Genomic DNA, 20,551 nt, shown 5'->3' with positions numbered 1-20,551 from the left:
CAACGAAAAACGCATTAGTTTTAATTGCTACGATCCGAATTTCATGCCCGTGGCACTCTCTCCCCTATTTCGCGACAATACAGACAGAGCTGACCTCGTCCGCCAATCTTATCGATGTGGATCCCAGGGTGCAGAGCATTACTTCAGGCGTAGTGTGAGCAGGCTCTTAAGTAGATTGCTGTATTTTCTGTGTGTGCCGCCAATAAATCAGGGTCTTTGGTTCGCTTTCCCCACAACATTACCTATGTGATCGTTCCAGTTTAAGTTAACGTAACTCTAGGCCGTAAGTATTTATTTGGTTTTATGCACTTTAGATTTGTGCGATTCATCATGTAACTGAAATTTATCAGATTTAGTATTCACATGGATCACTTGGCAGTTTTCAACTGCCGCTTTACTCGCCATACAGCTGTCTTATCTAATCATTTTGCAGTTGGTTTTGATCGTGTGATGACTTTACAAGATGGTAGATGACAGCATCATCTGCGAACAGTCTAAAGGGTCTGTTCAGATTGTCTTCTAAATCGTTTATTTAAATTACGACCAGCAGAGGGCCTGAAAACATTCTTGGGGATCGCGAGATATCGTTGTCGAATTTATATACTTTAGATTCGTGTGAGTCATCGTGTATCTGAAATTTGGCAGAGTTCAGTTATGGGAACTATTAAAAGCATCTCACATCATTTAGAGTCAATTGCTACTTTTCGCGCCTTACAGATGTCTTGTGTAAATCTTGATCGTGTGATGACTTTACAAGATGGTGGATGACATCATCTGCGAACAATCTAAAGGGTCTGTTCAGATTGTCTCCCAAATCGGTTATTCAGATTAGGACCAGCAGAGGGGCTACGAAATATTCCTGGGGAACGCACCAGATATCACTTCTGTTTTACACGACGACTTAAAGTCTATTACCACGAACTGTGACTTTTGTGACAGGAAATCACGAATCCAGTCACATAACTGAGGCTATACTCCATAGTCAAGCAATTCGACTGTAAATCTCTTCTCAGGAATGGTGTCAAGAGCCTTCTGGAAATTAGAAATATGAAATCAATTTGAGATCTCCCTAGATCGATAACAAACATTCCTTCGTGAGAATAAACAGCTAGTTGTGTTTCACAAGAACGAAATTCTCTTGCCCGTGTTGGCTATTTGTCAGTAAATCGTTTTTTTGGATTTAACCCATAATGTTCGAAGACAAGTGTATGTTGCAAAATCCTACAGCTAATCTGTGTTACTGATGTAGGTATGTATTCCGCGGATTACTAGAATTTCCTTTCTTGGCTATTGGTTGGACTTGTGCAACTTTCAAGTCTTTAGGTACAAATCTTTCGACGAGCGAATGTTCGCATATGAGTGCTAAGTAAGGAGCTATTGTATCGGCGTACTTGCCTTTATTAAGCGATTTCAGCTGCTTCGCTACACCGAGTATATTAACTTCTAAGTTGCTCGTATTGGCAGATATTATTGACTCAAATTCTGGTGTGTTTATTTCGTCTTCGTTGGTGAAGAGATTTCGAAAACACGTATTTAGTAACTGCTTTAATGACACCGTCGTCAGTAACGTATCGCGCAGTACAGGCATTGACTGCGTCTCGCTGCAGGTGTGCTTTACATACAAGAATCTCTTTCGGTTTTCTGTTACATTTAGAGACAGAGTTTAGTTATGGGATCTATTAAAAGCATCTCACATTGACGTCCGATTTAAGTTTTGAGCTTCTGTAAAACTTCGCCAGTCATGGAGATTTTGTGTGCTTTTAAATTTAGCAAGTTTTTCCGTTTCTCTGGCGACAGTGTTCTGACCTGTTCTGTGAAACATGTGGGGCCAATACCATCTCTTATTAATATATTTGGTACATGTCTCTCAATTGCTGTCGACACTATTTCTCTGAATTTAAATCACATCTGGTCTACACTTACATAGCCACACTGGAAGGAGCAGAGACTGTAAGGAAGGTGTCAATCCAATTTTATCTTCTTTTTTAAATAGATATATTTTGCGTTTACCGTTCATGGGTTCGGACGTTACGGTTTTCAGTCTCGTAACACCAACTTTGTGGTCACTAATCCCTGTATCGTAATGCTCCGTATTTTCTCAGGATTATTTGTTGCAATGAGACAAAGTATGTTTTTGCAACAACATGGAACCTACAGAGGTCATCCACATGGCGCTGCCTTTGTCGCCCTATCTACATCTACATCTATACCCTGCAGGCTGCCTAACAGTGCGCGCCAGAGGGTACCCTGTGTAACAGTGTCACTTCCCCCTTTCCTGTCCCGGTCGAATATGGTTCGTGGGAAATATGGCTGCTGGTAGGCCTCTGTGTGGGCCCCTTATCCTATGTGGCATCCGATGTTTGGTTTCCTCTTAAGTACCTTCTTTACCTGTCCTCCACATATCCACAGGAAACAGAAAAGTTCTACGAAGGTACAATGTTTCCAAATTAAAAGACAAGGAAGTATCCTAAAAATATGAAACACAACTGCAGAAGAAGTTTGAGGCTAAACAAATCTGGACCATGGAAAGCATGGAAGGAAGTGGAGTATGATGAAAGATGTTCTATAACAAACTGCAGAAGTAGTTCTAGGTACAGAAGAAAAGGTGGAAAGTGCAGGATTGTTTGATGAAGATTGTAAATAGGTGGTGGCAGAGAGAAATGAGGCAAGAAAGAAAATGAACATGGCAACTAAGCTAATACAGAAGAATTCATGAACAAAAGGCAAGAGGGAGATAGAATTTGTAGAAGAAAGAAACGAGAATTAGAACAGAAATGCATTATACAGCTAGAAGAAGAATACCATAACCAAGAAGTAAGGAAACTCAAGAAGAGAGTTCAGGAATTGAAGAAACACTTTCAACCACATACTGTATTCTTAGAGATAAAAAAGGAAATTTTATAGGAGGAGGAGAACAGATTTAAGGTTGGTGGGCTCAGTGAACTGCTGAACGTCACTACAGAGAGAGGTACTGGAAGAACCTTTTTGTTTTTATCCCTCATAAAATTCATTTTACCCCTCAGGGGGTAATTTGCCCCAGGGTGGGAACACTGGTCTAGATTCACCTTCAGTCCAACCTTCTACCAGTAGTTGTCCCTTTTCTGATCTATTTTTGTCAACTCATAGTTTGATGCACTTTGTAGACTATATTATCTGCATGTGACAGACATCTGAAATTACCATCCATCTATACTTCAGTCCATACCTGTTACCTACATTCCCTTATTACTTTCTCTAATGAGAAATTTAATGGAACTGATGAGAGAGAGTTGTCTCAAACTCAAATGTTCACGATCTGGCCCCTCAGAAATGTGCTGCTGGCCTTGATGCATCCACACAAGTTTGTGGGATTCTCATTAGCTTCTCAGGAATTCTGAAGTCACACAGTGCATAGTATAGGCTATTCCTGTGGATGCTGTCATACACACACTGGAAATCAATTGACAGAAAGTAGATATCTTTATCTTATTGCCGGTTTTTATCTAGTAATTGCCTTTGACTTAAATGTGGTTGTCGATTTGTTTGGTTCAAAGCCAGGTTGGTATTCCTCTATGTTGTTCTCTACGAATAGTTGTAATTTTCTGAGGATAGTGATAGTACCTTACAGATTACATTCAGCAAGCTGATACGCCTGCAGTTGCATTATATTTTGTTTCCCTTCTTGTATACAAGCATATTATGGGCAACTTCCATTTTTTCTGACAATGTCTCAATCTTCAATAACAACTTTATCAGTTTCTGTATAAGTGGAAGGTCTCATCTCCCTCTTTGATTAATTCTCCTATTGTTCTGTCTTCCCCAGGGGCGTTGTTGTCTCTGAGTCTTTTGACTGCAGTCTTTGCATCTTCATCATTTGATTCTCATCTTTCCTTTCCTCCAAGATGTCTGCAAGTAAAATTTCATCTGGGTTTGGGAGATTCAAGAATTCTGATAAGTATTCTTTCCATCTTTCTACAATTCTTTCCATTTCATTTATCAAGTTGTGATTCTTATCTCTACTGAAAAAGATTGTGCTCTGAACTCCACATTTCCAATTTTTGATGCAGTGGAAAAATTTTCATGAGCTCTTGTGCCTCTCTACCTCAGCTTATCCTAACAGAGTGGTTAGATACATTCTCTTCTCTGTTCTCAGGATTCACTTCATTGTTCTTTTAATGCTGAGAAAACATTCTCTTTGGTTTATTCTACATTCATATAGGTATTCTGTACTCATTAGACCATTCATTCCATGCAACACATCCCACAACTCTTCTTTACTTTCTGAGGACAGCAATGTCATCTGTGAATTTTATCACTGATATCTTTTGCCACTGATTCGTTGCTTTACAGATTGAACCATAGTATGAAAGACAACATCCCTGTCTTACATCTTCCATTTTCATTGTTTCTTCTTTATTACTGTAAATATTGTATATCACTCATCTCTCCCTAACACTTACTCCTATTTTTCTCAGATTTTCAAACATCTTAGGCTATACTGCAATGTCAAACACTTTTTCTAGAAAGATAAGTCCTATGAATGTTTCTCGACTTTTTGCAAGTTTTGCTTCTATTATCAGAACTACCTCTCCAGAGCCCTTACTTTCCCTTAAGCCAAACTGATTGTCAGCTAGCAGATTCTCAATTTATTTTCCATTCTTCTGTATCTACTCTTGTAAGCAACTGGGATGTACGAACCGTTAAGCTAGTTGTGTGGTTAGTTCTTACACTTACCTCCTTTGCTACCTTCAGTATTGTGTGGATGATATTTTTCTGACTTGAATAGCCATTGGTCTCCACCTCACTCAGCTAATTACAAAAGAATCTCACCTAAACCTTCTACCTTATTTGATCTTAAGTCTGCCAATGTTCATTTAAATTCTTATTCCAATACAGGATCCCAATGTCTTCCACATTGACACATATTTCTTCCTCTATCACATCATCAGACAAGGCCTCCCTCTAGCAGAGACCTTCAGTGTACTACTTCTACCTGTCTGCTCTCTCTGTATCTACACAGTGGAAATACTGTTGCGCTCTTTTTGTTGCCAACCTTGGTTTTCATTTCATGAAAGCTGTTTTGATTTTTCTATATGCTGAATCCGTCTTCCAACATTCATTTGTTTTTTGATTTTTTCACATTTTTCCTGGGTGAGTTTGGCTTGCCTTCCTGCACCTCCTATTATTTCTTTCCAAATGCCTTATATTGCTTTACTTCTGTCTCTTCTTAAACATATTTTTACTTCCTCTTTTTCATCAATCATTTACAATATTTCTAATGTTACCCAAGGTTTCTTTGCAGTTATGTTCCTTGTCATTATGTTTCTCTGTCCAACTTTCTTGATTGCCGTTTTCAGAGATGTTCATTCCTATTCAACTGAATTGGTTGCTACGGTGTTCATTCACAATATCTATAGCAACAGAGAACTTCAAATGCATCTCATCATTTCTCAGTACTACAGTATACCATTTCTTTGTAAATTTATTCTTCCAGACAATTGTTTTAAACTTCAGTCTACTTTTAGCCATTGTTATCTGATGGCTCTCCGTGTCTCCAGGCCTTTTGCGATTATGCCTCCTCTTCTTGCAATTTTTGAACAATGTATTCTCTGTCACTAGCCAAAAATTATTGCACTGCAGAACAAAACCTTCTCCCACTCTCATTCCTACTATCTATCTCATATTCTCCACTACTATTTCTTCTACTCCTTCCCCTACAACTGCATTCATATCCTGCAGAATTACCTGATCTGTAACCTCATATACTTCCGGCATTTCATCTGCTGCTTGTAGTTTCACTATGTATACCTGAACTTCTATTGTTCGCAACAGTTTTTTGTTGATTCTGATGAGAACAACCCTAACACTGAACTGTTCACAGTAACTCACTCTCTGAATTATTCATTACAAATCCTTCTGTCATCATACCACACTCTGCTGCTGTTGATGTCACCATAAATTAGGCTGATCAGAAACCATCAGCATCTTTCCATTTCATTTAACGGGCCCTCCTACATCTGTATTGAGCCTTTGTATTTTCCTTTTAAGATTTTCTAACTTCCCTCATCCCTCCCCCTCCCCCCTCCCTGGCAGTTCCCTCTGTCCCTCTGGAAGACCTGAATAGGGGACAAATGTGGAATCTTTTGCCAGTAGAAAGGTCATCATGACATTTTTTTTCAATTATGGGTTACAAGTCCTTTGGACACACATTATGTGTCTTTAATGCAGTTCCTTCCGCTGTCTCCTGCATATATGTGCCATTGATTATTGGTGCTTCTACTGCCTTGTAGGGGCAGTTTCCCAGTCCAAGAGCAAGGAGGTCCCTGAACCTCTGTCCGCTCTATGCCATTTGGACACAGCCATTGGCAGAACAAGAGTGGATCCGAATAGTGGAAGCCTTTGCCCACCATGCTGATGACTCGTGATTGTGTTTGAAACCTTGGTCAATGACATTTTGATTAACAGTCAAATATGCTACTCCTAGACCACAGCTTTATATATGTATTAGCAAAATGGCAATAATAACTGGAGTAGAACTTTGGGAGTGCATTTTTCCACACACATCCCTTTCTGTGCTTTTTTGTTTTGTTTTGTTTTAGTGCCATTAGGGACCATCTTAAGTATTACAACGCATTTCTGGAATCCTTTTTCTCTAGCTGCTTGCCTTCTGATCTCTGTCCACACATTGTACTGCTATTGCCCATCGTGGAAGCCCGTAAAGTTGTTGATCAGTGATCTGTGCTTTTAGCAGTTTGAGATGTCTTCCTGATACAGATTACTCACTATTAAGTCCAGCAAGAAATTTCCAGAAATGCAAATTTTATATTTGTATTGTTTAAAAAAACTAACAGGTTTTAATTAGGGCTACAAGTCAACGAAACTTGGTGTGTCAAAGTTTTGAATTTTAAAGTTTTAGCAGTAATATTACTTTACTTGTCAAATTTAGATAAAATATAAGATCTTTGTTATATGGCATGGAAATAGGACTTTTAAAAGAGGTAGACTAATCCTAAAACAATTATTAGTGGGATCAGATTTTTGAGGGCATGTAGCTTTCATGAGTCTGCAGTTTTGAATAACAGAAGTTCCTTAAAGAAAATATTTCTGTGCAACTATTTACAGTCTTACCATCAGAAATATGTAAATTATGCTATGAATAATAATATTTACGTAATTATAACTGACAAATAATTCTGACATTTTCTGGATGTGTGGCGTATGTATCAAGTATGTAAAAGAACCTCCTCGTGTGACGATATATGAGACGGGGGGAAATAATCTGAGACTTCATTAAGAATGTAGTTACAAAAAAGTCAGGTGTTGTCAAGCGTGAATATTACCAGACATTCACTTTAAGTGATAGTCCCGAGATTCTGGTCTGAGATGCTGAAGTTGGCGATTGTGTTTGCGTGAGGTGTCTCCAACTTGGCGTGTCTTCCTTTTGGTAAGTAGCACTCTATCTTTTTCTACATTGTTGATATCTCTTTAAGAAGTGATGCTTGGTAAATACTGACAAGATATATTTACAGAAGGATGGAAAAAACAGGTAGGAACCAACCTTGGGAATATTGTTTTATGTTTTGGATGAATGTGGGAATGTAAAAACACATGAAGCAATACCAGTGCAATGGCCTATTTATGACATAGTATTGACCAAAATACTCACTTTGAAATTCTAAAGAGACCAGGGGTACAATACAGAGTGTGAAAGGTTATTCACAACTTCTATAAAATCCAAGCTGCATTTTTAAGAGTCAAATTACGTGACAAGGAAGCATGAAGTAGTAGCTGAGACCAGTGTGGGTCAAGGTTATCACTTACACCCAGTGTTCTTGAATCTGACCTCCAGTAAGTTGTAAAGAGAACAAAGGAGAACTTTTGAACGAGAAGGAGGACAAGTAAAAATTTGAAGGTCTGTTGATGGGATTGTAATTCTGTAAGAGATAGTAAGAGCCTCGGGAGGGCAACTGAAAGGAACTGATAACGTCTCAAGAAGAGGTTATAAGATCAACATTGCAAAAGCAACACAAGGACAATGGAATGTAGTTGAATTAAATCTGGTGACACTGAAGGAATTAGATTAGCATGAAATACTAAAAGCAGTAGGTGAGTTTTTTATTTGGGGACCAAAATAACTAATGACAAGTGAAGTAGAGAGGATATAAAATGCTCACTGGTGGTAGCAAAGGAAGAATTTCCAAAAAAAGAGAAATTTGTTGAGATCTCTCATAAACCTCAATTTTCTCGGCAGTCTTTTCTGAAGGTATTTGTCTGCAGTGTAGCATTTTATGGAAGTGAAATGTGAACAATATACAGTTCAGACAAGAAAAGGGATAGAAGCATCTGAAATGTGGTGCTACAGGAGATTGTTGAGTATTAGATGGGGGGTCGAATAATTAATGATGAGGTACTGAGTGAAATTGGCGTAAAATGGAGTTCATGCCACAACCAGACTAAAAGAAGGGGTCGGCAGTGTTACGTGAGTCTTGGCATTGTTAGTGTTCAGTTGGTGACAGGATGGCCTCCCTGACATCACCACTCTGTCCAAAATGGAATTTGTGTACACCATCTGTCTGAATTTGGTGTAAGTGTCGTGTTCAAGTGTGAGGAAGTTTTTCCAAATGCTGCACTCATCTCTGCAATGAGCTACAAAATATTTCAAATGGCCCCAGATCGTCTCATAAATCTAAATAATTTTGTACAATTTACTACCCCTGTTCCTCAATCATATCAACAAAGGTATCATACATTTAACTTAAGATGACCCCAGGTAGATAAATCTAGAAAATTAAGGTCATGTGATTTTGCAGGCAAAAATATAGGTCCTCCTTGGCCTACTCTTCTTGGATCATACTGGCAAGTTATATGTCAAGTTACAATTGCTGCAAATTGTGCTGATGCTCCATAATGCATTTCCCGGTGTTTGGAAGAGGAACATCATCAAGCAATACGGGAAGATCCTGTCCCAGAAACTGAAGATACTATTATTCAACAAGTTTTGTTGGAAGTATATGTGACCCAATGAGACAATCACCTTGTATCCCCAGCCACACATTGAGTGACAAACATTGGGGTTATTGTGTCTCACAAACAGATTGTGTCAAACTTGAGCCCAATTAGATGGGGACTTCACCAAAAAGTATGCAGTGAGTATAGACAGTGTTAAGCCACAATTACACATTTGTGTCCCCGAGGGAAAGAAAAAACGAAAAAACAAACTTGTTTGCAATTTCAGCATTATCTTTTGTTTGTGTTTCTTTTTTGGTTGTTCTTTCTTTTTGTCTCAATAAGCAACAAGAAAAGACAATAAGGGACTAAAACCAATATCTAAAGAAGTACATACAATAAGGTTAAAAACTATCTTTATTGGTTGATTAAATGCAGTCCACCTCATTTCATAATCCCATTTGAGCCTTGCTAAGCAAACTTTCTATTTATTTTCTGTAAAACAAATGTTTTAATAACAAACACGTTCTTATTCTCAGCAAGTTCATCCATTGTCAGTCATCAGCTGTATCTGCTATTATACCCAGCGTTCCCCCCTAAAGAATCAGTCTTAGGTTTATAAGCAGTTTCTGCAGCTCTGCTATGTGCTATGTCATGTCAGATGGCCTAATGGCCTTGAGGTCAAGTAGATGATAAATGTGAAGACTCATCCATCATCGAGAAAGGTGACGTGTTTATTTTGTTTATTTATTGGGGGGGGGGATCCAACTGCCATGGTGTGATGCTAATGAACTATGATTAAACATATCCATAATGGGTGTTTTAGAACCCTTCACTGTGTAATGAATATAAATACAGAACTGCAACCAGTCACGTTTTTTTTAATATTCAATTATTCCATCAACTTGTTTTCAAACCTTTTCAAGCTCATTTTCAGATGGTGTATATGTTTATTTCCATAGTGTGATGCTGGGTAGCAGCTGTGTGAGGGAAGATAGATAAAAAGACTTTAATGTGTCACCATGAGTAATGTTTATATTCTGAGTTTTACCAAAAAATTAACTCTGTTATTTCCTGTGAAAGCGTGTGTGCCTTTGTAATTGGTATTCACTGGATGGCTGCCATTGTGACTGCCAGTTGACCATAGATGACTCAGTTTTAACTATGAATGTAAATATTTACTGACTGTCATGATTAGTCTGCCACCATCCAGCATGTGGTGTACAACTGGTACATGTTGCAAAGATCTTCACTCAGAGATATTATATACTTTTCTCAGAGACAGTTATCTGATTTTATGTACATATAATACAATGTGTGGGCAAATACTTTGATTTAAACTGGTGATAAAGTAAATGCAAAAAATAATAGAGTTACAATAGTGCAGAGAATATCAGTGGTTTATAAACTTCTTTATCTTCTTTTGATCTGCACTTGGTAATCCTGTCCACTACTTTATGTTATCTAACCAAGATATTCTTCTTTGCCCTTTCTCCTCTTTCACCCTCAGCTTTCTGTTTATTATCGACGGCATAAGTAAATACTTTAGGATTAAAGGACACCGCTCAACTAAAGGCAGAAATATTGAGTTGTTGAGAGGAATACACGAGAGAAAGAAAACTTTCTAGCTTTCAGAGTTATAATTTGACAAGTCAGAATTACATGCACACAGAAAACATACACACACTCACACAGATGCCTATGCCTTTACTGGACTAGCAGTGCCAGTGGACTGGTTGTGCTGGGGCTGGTGACAGGTAGGGTGGATAGAGAGAGAGGGAAGAGGGAGGCAGAGAGAGGGACTGGGGGCGGGTGGCTGGCAGCCAGTTTGTAACTGGGAACGTGGGAGGAAAGGGTGGCAGCTATTTATTTATTTATTCTCCATGGACAAATACAAGGATTTGTTTTGGATAGTTTACATAATGATCGTTCCCCTTATAACATAGTGGGAAACAATTATATAAAATAGGTCTAACAGATAAAAAATTATGTTTCTATTTTTTTTTGTACATGTAAATACTAGTTATACAAATGAAAGTATTCTACTCCTCTGAGAGGAATTCTTTAATACTATACAAACACTTATTGGTGGGGAACTCCTTCGAGGCAATTTCAAGGCAGCTTCCACTTAAGCTTTTTACTTTTTTCGGAAGTTTGTTATAAAATTTGATCCCCATATAATAGGGGCTCTTGTCTGCAATTTTCGTATATGACCTAGGCATGTGATGCACGATTGTAGTGCCTGCTGGGAGTGGCACACACTAAAGTCAATGTGTGGACGTGAACTGGTAGCGGACCACCGGACAGAGGAAGAGAAATTATCTTGTGAAGGATGTGGTGACAGTGAGTTACCTGAGATTGAGGCCAGGACTATTATGAGAGTGGATGATGTGTTGTAAGGATAACTCCCATCTGTGTAGCTCAGAGAAGATGGTGGTGGTGGGAAGGATCCAGATGGATCAGTTTGTGAAATAGCCACTGAAATTGAGAGTGTTGTGCTCAGCTGCATGTTGTGACACCTGGTGGTCAACATTGTTCTTGACCACAGTTTGACATCCTGGTGAACAGCTGGGTGGTAGTTATACCGACATACAAAGCTGTGTAGTGTTTGAAGCAGAGTTGGTATATGACATCGGGCTTTCACAGGTGGTCCAGCTTCTTACGGGGCAGGATAAGCCTGTGACAGAGCTGCAGTAGGATGGCTGGGTGGGGGATTGAGCAGGTCTGGCACCTTGGTCTGCCATATGGCTCGTATCGCTCTGGCAAGGAATTGGGAATGGGAGCAGCATAGGGATGGATTATACCATGAAACAAGGGACATTCTAACCCAGATCCTTCCCACTCCTCATGAAGTGGTGTTCTTTTACCCGCCCAACCTATACAACACCCTAGTCTATCCCTATGCAGGCAGACCTGCCTCAAGTCACATCCACTTGTTGCGGTGTGTTTCATATATCCGAGGTCAAATAGGTACCTAGGCAGGCTTTGAGAGCAGCAAATCCCGTGCTACATATCCTGTCAGGAAAACATTGTTCACCTGTCTGTTTGATGATATATCTTGAATACAACCACTACCTTCTCTATTGTCTCTCAAATTAGATAAAAATCAAATGTAAACCTACATTCCTTACTCTGTGTGAGATACCTCACTTCTCGAGTCCATTTCTTATGCTTGCTTCTCTGTGCCTCCAGAGACCCTTTTTATATTGAGATCTTAGTAATTATACCACAGATACATGTATCTACGTTTCTTATGCCTTAATATCATAGCAGCACCTATGTCCATTTTGCGTTAGCATAAACACTGATATCTTTCACTAAATATGCTTAGAAGTTTCTTACAGTCTCGGTTGTAATAGCATAACTCTTGCATAACAGGAGCAGCAGCTGGACAATTTATTTTGTTTCCATAAAAGATTAAAACAAGCTTCTGTATACATTCATCAGTGGATACCTAGATGAATCTCTTAAGTGATGCAGGCTTGTAATGAATATGATCCTATTAAAATAATAATACACCAAAGCTCACTTGAACTGCAATATGAAGCATTTTATTTAGAACATAATGTTTGATTTCTTCTTATAAAATGTCATATATACTTTTGTTTTAACCATTAACACTTAACTGCTGAACATATTTCATCATGTATATTAGGTTCTGGAACTGACACAGTAAAACAGGCGAAGTTCTTGACATACAGTACACTGTATCTATTAAATCTGAGTACAAGTCAAAAATGGAGAAATTCAGGAAATTGCACAAAGACATGAACTGGATAGATGTTTACAATACTTCTGACACAAATGGAAAAGTACAAAGCATTCGTTAATAAACTTACCTCCACTTTTTAAAAATTGTTTTTCCCTAAAGGTAACTCAAATCACTCAGAAGTCAAAAAATGAGCTGTGCATTACAAAAGGTATAAAGATATCATGTGGGACAAAAAGGAGACTGAATCTACTATCTACAAACAGCTCTGATGCTAGAATTGTAATGCATTACAAAGAATACAGAAAAATAGAAGCAAGTAATCTAGAAATTAAAGCAGCTTTATTATGAGAAAAAGATAATTACATAAGTCAACAAAATAAAAACTGTATGGGATATAGTGAAGAAAGAGACTGATGGGGCCAAAAAGGAAGCTCTAAAAACAAAAGGGACTTTGGTAAGAAGTACATGTAGTGTTTCAAATCTCTTAAACAAGTACTTCATTTCTGTTTCTGACAGCTTGGCGTTATCAGATTCGGTGAACAGTGCAATGGACTATCTGAGAACAGTCTTTAAAAATAACTTCAGTAAAATGGAAATGACATTCTCGTCTCCCAAAGAAGTAGCACCCATCATAAAATCCTTAAAATCTAAGTATTCCAGTGGGTATGATAATATACCAACAAAGTTAATCAAAGAGTGCTTTTTCTTGTATACATTAATGACCTCTCATATGTTACATTACTTGATGCTAAGTTTGTTTTGTTTTCAGATGATACAAACATTGCAATAAGTAGCAAGTCAAGTACAGATTTACAAATAGTTGTTGTTGTTGTGGTCTTCAGTCCTGAGACTGGTTTGATGCAGCTCTCCATGCTACTCTATCCTGTGCAAGCTTCATCTCCCAGTACCTACTGCAGCCTACATCCTTCTGAATCTGCTTAGTGTATTCATCTCTTGGTCTCCCTCTACGATTTCTACCCTCCACGCTGCCCTCCAATACTAAATTGGTGATTCCTTGATGCCTCAGAACATGTCCTACCAACCGATCCCTTCTTCTGGTCAAGTTGTGCCACAAACTCCTCTTCTCCCCAATTCTATTCAATACCTCCTCATTAGTTATGTCATCTACCCATCTAATCTTCAGCATTCTTCTGAAGCACCACATTTTGAAAGCTTCTATTCTCTTCTTGTCCAAACTATTTATCGTCCATGTTTCACTTCCATCCATGGCTACACTCCATACAAATACTTTCAGAAACGACTTCCTGACACTTAAATCTATACTCGATGTTAACAAATTTTTCTTCTCCAGAAATGCTTTTCTTGCCATTGCCAGTCTACATTTTATATCCTCTCTACTTCGACCATCATCAGTTATTTTTTTCCCCAAGTAGCAAAACTCCTTTACTACTTTAAGTGTCTCATTTCCTAATCTAATTCCCTCAGCATCACCCGACTTAATTCAACTACAATCCATTATCCTTGTTTTGCTTTTGTTGATGTTCATCTTGTACCCGCCTTTCAAAATACTGTCCAAATAGCTGGTAATCAAATTTTCACTAACATTAATAAGTGGTTTGAAGCTAATTCACTGTTATTAAACTTTGAGAAGATCCACTATATGCAGTTTAGAACCTGTAAGAGATTTCCTTCCAGTATGTGCATAACATATGAAGACATGCAGATGAAAGAGGTTGACAGTGTTAAATTCCTGGATTACGAATCAGTTGGGAAGGGCATACCATAGAATTGCTTAAGTGCCTAAACAAGTCTGCATTTGCAGTAAGAATGATGCAGGAGATATAAATATAAAAAAACTTGGATACTTTGCTTACTTTCATTCTATTATGTCATATGCGATCATAATCTGGGGCACCTCATCGAACCGAGCAAAAGTTTTTAGGGTGCAAAAGCATGTGATAAGAATCATTTGGGGTGTATATTCAAGAACATCATGTAGAAACATATTCAAGGAACTTTGTATTCTACCCACTGCTTCTTTGTACATTTATTCCTTAATTAAATTTGTTGCAAGTAATACATCTCTATTTCCAACCAGTAGCTCAATACATACTAGGAATAAGAACAATCTACATAAAGACCTAAAATCACTTACCTCGGTCCAAAAAGGGATTCAGTATTCAGGAACACACATTTTCAATAAATTTCCAGCAAACATTAAAAACTTAGTTTCAGATAATGCAAGGTTTAAACAGTTTGAAAGACTTTTTGATAGGCAACTCCTTCTACTCCATTGATGAATATCTTAACAGAGACTGTTAAGCCAGCTCAAGTAAAAATATCTGTTAGATTTCAGTTTTGACAGCACTTGGTCACAACAGCCAAGATTAAGTATAGCGCATAGCAGTGTTTCATTCTGACAGCGTGTTAATTCTGTAAATATTAGCTGTTCCAGTTTACTGCATTATATTCACATATTTCGACAATCTCCTGACAAATGATGAGAGCGATATTCAAATGTTTTATGTTATACTTTCTGACATGTTCCACACCCATGAGAATCATCTCATTTTTTGGGTCTGTTGTTGTTGTGGTCTTCAGTTCTGAGACTGGTTTGATGCAGCTCTCCATGCTACTCTATCCTGTGCAAGCTTCTTCATCTCCCAGTACCTACTGCAACCTACATCCTTCTGAATCTGCTTAGTGTATTCATGTCTTGGTCTACCTCTACGATTTTTACCCTCCACACTGCCCTCCAATGCTAAATTGGTGATCCCTCAATGTCTCGGAACATATCCTACCAACCGGTCCCTTCTGCTAGTCAAGTTGTGCCACGAACTTCTCTTCTCCCCAATCCTATACAATACCTCCTCATTAGGTATGTGATCTACCCATCTAATCTTCAGCATTCTTCTGTAGCACCACATTTCGAAAGCTTCTATTCTCTTCTTGTCCAAGCTATTTATCGTCCATGTTTCACTTCCATACATGGCTACACTCCATACAAATACTTTCAGAAACGACTTCCTGACACTTAAATCTATACTCGATGTTAACAAATTTTTCTTCTCCAGAAACGCTTTTCTTGCCATTGCCAGTCTACATTTTATATCCTCTCTACTTCGACCATCATCAGTTATTTTGTTCCCCAAGTAGCAAAACTCCTTTACTACTTTAAGTGTCTCATTTCCTAATCTAATTACCTCAGCATCTCCCAATTTAATTCGACTACATTTCATTATCCTCGTTTTGCTTTTGTTGATGTTCATCTTATATCCTCCCTTCAAGACACTATCTATTCCGTTCAACTTCTCTTCCATGTCTTCTGCTGTCTCTGACAGGATTACAATGTCATCGGCGTAATTCAAAGTTTTTATTTCTTCTCCATGGATTTTAATACCTACTCCGAATTTTTCTTTTGTTTCCTTCACTGCTTGCTCAATATACAGATTGAATAACATCGGGGAGAGGCTAAAACCCTGTCTCACTCCCTTCCCAACCACTACTTCTCTTTGATGCCCCTCGACTCTTATAACTGCCATCTGGTTTCTGTACAAATTGTAAATAGCTTTTCGCTTCCTGTATTTTACCCATGCCACCTTCAGAATTTGAAAGAGAGTATTCCAGTCAACATTGCAAAAGCTGTCTCTAAGTCTACAAATGCTAGGAACATAGGTTTGCCTTTCCTTAATCTAGCTTCTAAGATAAGTCTTAGGGTCAGTATTACCTCACATGTTCCAATATTTCTATGGAATCCAAACTGATCTTCCCTGAGGTCGGCTTCTACTAGTTTTTCCATTCATCTGTAAAGAATTCGCATTAGTATTTTGCAGCCATGACTTATTAAACTGATAGTTCAGTAATATTCACATCTGTCAACACCTGCTTTCTTTGGGATTGGAATTATTTTATTCTTCTTGAAGTCTGAGGATATTTCGCCTGTCTCATACATCTTGCTCACCAGATGGTAGAGTTTTGTCAGGACTGGCTCTCCCAAGGCTGTCAGTAGTTCTAATGGAATGTTGTCTACTCCTGGAGCTTTGTTGCGACTCAGGTCTATGGAATGAAAACTGAATCTAAACTAATCTGATCTGCACCTCAGAAATTTTCTCTAAATTTATCCAATTCATAACCTGCTGTTCCAACAGATTTCTTCAGCTTGGAAGGTATAGTGAAAATCAAATGATTCTTTCCAGTATATGTGTGCCAAGGTATGGCAGCTGAACCAAAGCCTTGAACAGGAAATTGTTCTAACTTATCACTAAGAGCTATCTTAGGTTTCTCTACAGTATCTTGTCTTCAAAAAACTTCCTTCCATAATCTTTATCTTTCATTAGTCTCTTAGTGCATGAATGAGTATGGTTTACATACATCTTGACCTAATTAATAATAACATTACTATACATGTTCCCAAAAAAAAAATAGCATTTCACCATTAAGTTTAAAGAAAGAAACATATTCTTCCCGCAGAAATTTGAAAATTTGCTAGCCCAGTGCAGGAAAATAAGAGGATCGAAGACTTCTGAAAGAGGAGCATGCAGGATCTGTCATAATCAACTCTGCGTCCATAAGGAATCATTTTTGATTCTGTAATTTTGTAGTATTTTACACTCAAGATGGCAATTTATAGTTGAAATCTGAGTATGCAAGAATAATTTTGAAAAATGGGATTGTGATTGATGGTTGATTTGCTATCCTTCCTTATTATAGGAATCTGTCTGTGCTACCCCAGAATATAATCCCATGCTGTACAAAGCTGTGGAACTGGACAAAGTATGCAATTCGAGCACTATGGAAGGTTGTTGTGTGTGCAAGTAAGTGTGGGCTATAGCATACTTCCTTTAGTGTTGCATTTGTTTTTGCTGTGGTATGACATATAAAATTAAGTTGAAGTTAGATGCGAAAAAATTTTGTTTGCAGTGAGTGTAATTCTGCTGGAATTGGTTGTCACTGAGCTGTTGTAGGGTTACCTCTTTATACAGAAATTTAGAAACAATGTTTTACATGCATTTATTATTAGCTTATTACCTTCAGACCAGTCAATAACGTGGTCTGTAACTTTATTTATGTTTATCTGTTGTTGTCTTGGCATTTCCTCTGTAAGAAGGATGATAGTGTCATCCACAAGCAATTCTTAGGTCTAGGTCATTTATGCAGAGAAGAAAAAGGGTAGTCCAAAGGATGGATCCTTGGTGACTCAATTTTTTTTATTTTTCCTGCATCTTAAAAAATATGTTCTTTTAATGTCACTTAGTTCATGAGTTACACTAATTTCCATTTCTGATTTGTTACATATTAGGAGAACCATTGTAATGCAGTTCCTCTAACGCAGTACTTTTGGTGCTTTTCTAAAAGGACCAGATCTTTTGTTGAATCTCAGAAAAACCACCTGCATTTTGTTATTTTTCCATTGCATCTAGAGAGTTTCGTAAAAAATTTTGCATGGCACTAGTCATACATTTATTTTTCCAGAAACTGTGCTGGGAGCTGCTGAGGATTTTGTTCGTGTTCAGAAATTTCATTAACCTGTTAAACATGATTCTCCCAGTGATTTTGGAAAAACCTGATAATAAAGAGAGTGGTCTACAGTTTTTTTTATATTTCCTTTGTCACCTTCTTTATAATTAGGGACCACTTTAGCAATTTCAAGACAATCAGGAAAGGTTCCTGTCAAAAAGGATGAGTTGGTTAGGTCTGTGAAGGCTGTTGTAATATTAATAATAAATTTATTTATAATTAAGTGTGGAATACCATTAGTTTCCAGGAATATTTTTGAAGGTTTTTGCTCTGTGAATGATTTCATTTGGGGGTGTTTCATACAGACTGTATGGAGGCAAGAAATTACTTTGTTCTTCCAGTTGTTTACGCTACCTCTGTTATTATTGATTATTGTATTTTTCATATCGTCTGCATCATATTATTTGAAGAGATTTGCATTCTGTTGGGAGTCATCAACACTCTTGTTGTCACAATTCAGGGAGACATTTTACTTTTTAAATTATTTCCTTCCTACTTTATTGGTTGGTTGGTTTGGGGAAGGAGACCAGACAGCGAGGTCATCGGTCTCATCGGATTAGGGAAGGATGGGGAAGGAAGTCGGCCGTGCCCTTCGAAAGGAACCATCCCGGCATTTGCCTGGAGCGATTTAGGGAAATCACGGAAAACCTAAATCAGGATGGCCGGACGCGGGATTGAACCGTCGTCCTCCCGAATGCGAGTCCAGTGTCTAACCACTACGCCACCTCGCTCGGTCCCTACTTTATTACTTTCTACATTGCAGTGGTTTTATTTTCTCCCTCTGATAAAAGCTTATCATTAGCTGTTATTTTTGCCACATGTTTGCATTTTCTGTATATCGAATGGTATGAGATTTCCAAAACTCCTGTATTTTAGTTTCCTATAAATGAACAAGTTTGACGAATTTTGCATTAGTGAGAAGCTGATTGAAAGTTAGATAACATTATCTTCTTGAGAATTAAAGCTATCTTGATTTGGCATCACTGTTACTGTAGATAACATTCTGTTGTTGTGTTTGTCCATCTGAGATATTCCTTTTGTTCTTTGTGTGGTGATGGAAGTAGTCAAGCTGCATCTGTTGTCATTACAAGTACAGCGAAGAGACCTCTGACCTGTGCATACTTGAGGCACAATAATGTCAGCTAAATTGATGCCATTTGTAATGGTTTTCATTTCATCACTTAAATGTTTGACTCAGTCCAAGTCAGAATCATTGTTTGTTAAGTGAAGATTATATTGTGCATTTATCTCCAAGCTGTTGGACTACACTTTTAGTAGAGTTGGGAATTAACAAATAACTAAGGATTATCTGTTGGGAGTCTGAGACTTTTACCAAATACAGAACTGTTTGACTGTTGTAGACTCTCGCACTTGGTGATCCCTTGGTGGAGGACACTGTTGTAAGGAACAATGTCCAAACCATAGATAATACATGGTATCAAAATTATGATTGTATAAACAACAACAAAATGCAACAACAAGAACTAATCAAAATTTTAACATCAATCAATCACTACTGACAAGAAAACAAATAATACCAAGAAGAAATATGGAAAACCTAAGGAGAACAAACAGTTCACAAGTCTAATTAGAAGCAGTGAAGTGGAAATACAGTGCCCACAGTTGTGCAACTTTAAAACACAACATTTTTACACCATTATAAGAACATCAAGAAAGCGATGTAAACTTTGTTTAAAACATATGCTGACAATGTATCATTATTTGAGAAGAGTTTTAGAAGACTATATTTTAATATGCATTAAACAACAGGTTCCTAAGTAACTGAACGCCAAGATACATATGAAAGAAGAAAACTTGGAATCTGGTTCACAAGACAAACCGATGAGACAAGTAACACTTTGACACTAGCTGATTGGTTGAATCAGTCGGAATTCATTTTTGCACCACACAAACCACCAAGATTTGCCAAATAATCTGCTACATTCACAACTGTAGGCACAATCACAACACCGAATAATAAATCAGTGAGACAATGAGTTCCACTACCACATCTGGCATTTTGAGCATCTCAATGTAGGTTTGGAGTACTTCACATCACTACAAGATGGGCTGCACCAGCACAGACAGCCCGAGCTGCAGCTGCAAAGCATGGCAACAGCAGCCTGGAAGAAGTGGGAGCTGGACCAAGCCACTCAGTTCCAACACAACAGTCTGAATATCAGGGCTTTTGGCTCTAGGAGAGAAGATAATAAAGACAGTGTGTGTTTGTGTGTGCGGGAGGGGGTGGGGGCTGAGGGAGTGCATACATGTTCGGTAGAACATTCTTGACAAGAAACGAATATTCATTTGAAACAGAAACCATTGGAGGAGGAGAGGGACACCACAGACCTCGTAAAGTTCAAATATTTATCTTCCTCAACATGAGCCTTCAGGAAAGGAATAAGTGTGACAGTGGTGAAATTTATTTAGTGCAAA

The sequence above is a fragment of the Schistocerca nitens genome, chromosome 10 (assembly GCF_023898315.1).
Source record: "Schistocerca nitens isolate TAMUIC-IGC-003100 chromosome 10, iqSchNite1.1, whole genome shotgun sequence".
Classification (NCBI taxonomy): domain Eukaryota; kingdom Metazoa; phylum Arthropoda; class Insecta; order Orthoptera; family Acrididae; genus Schistocerca; species Schistocerca nitens.
The sequence above is the reverse complement of the archived record's forward strand: the minus strand, read 5'-3'. Positions refer to the sequence as shown.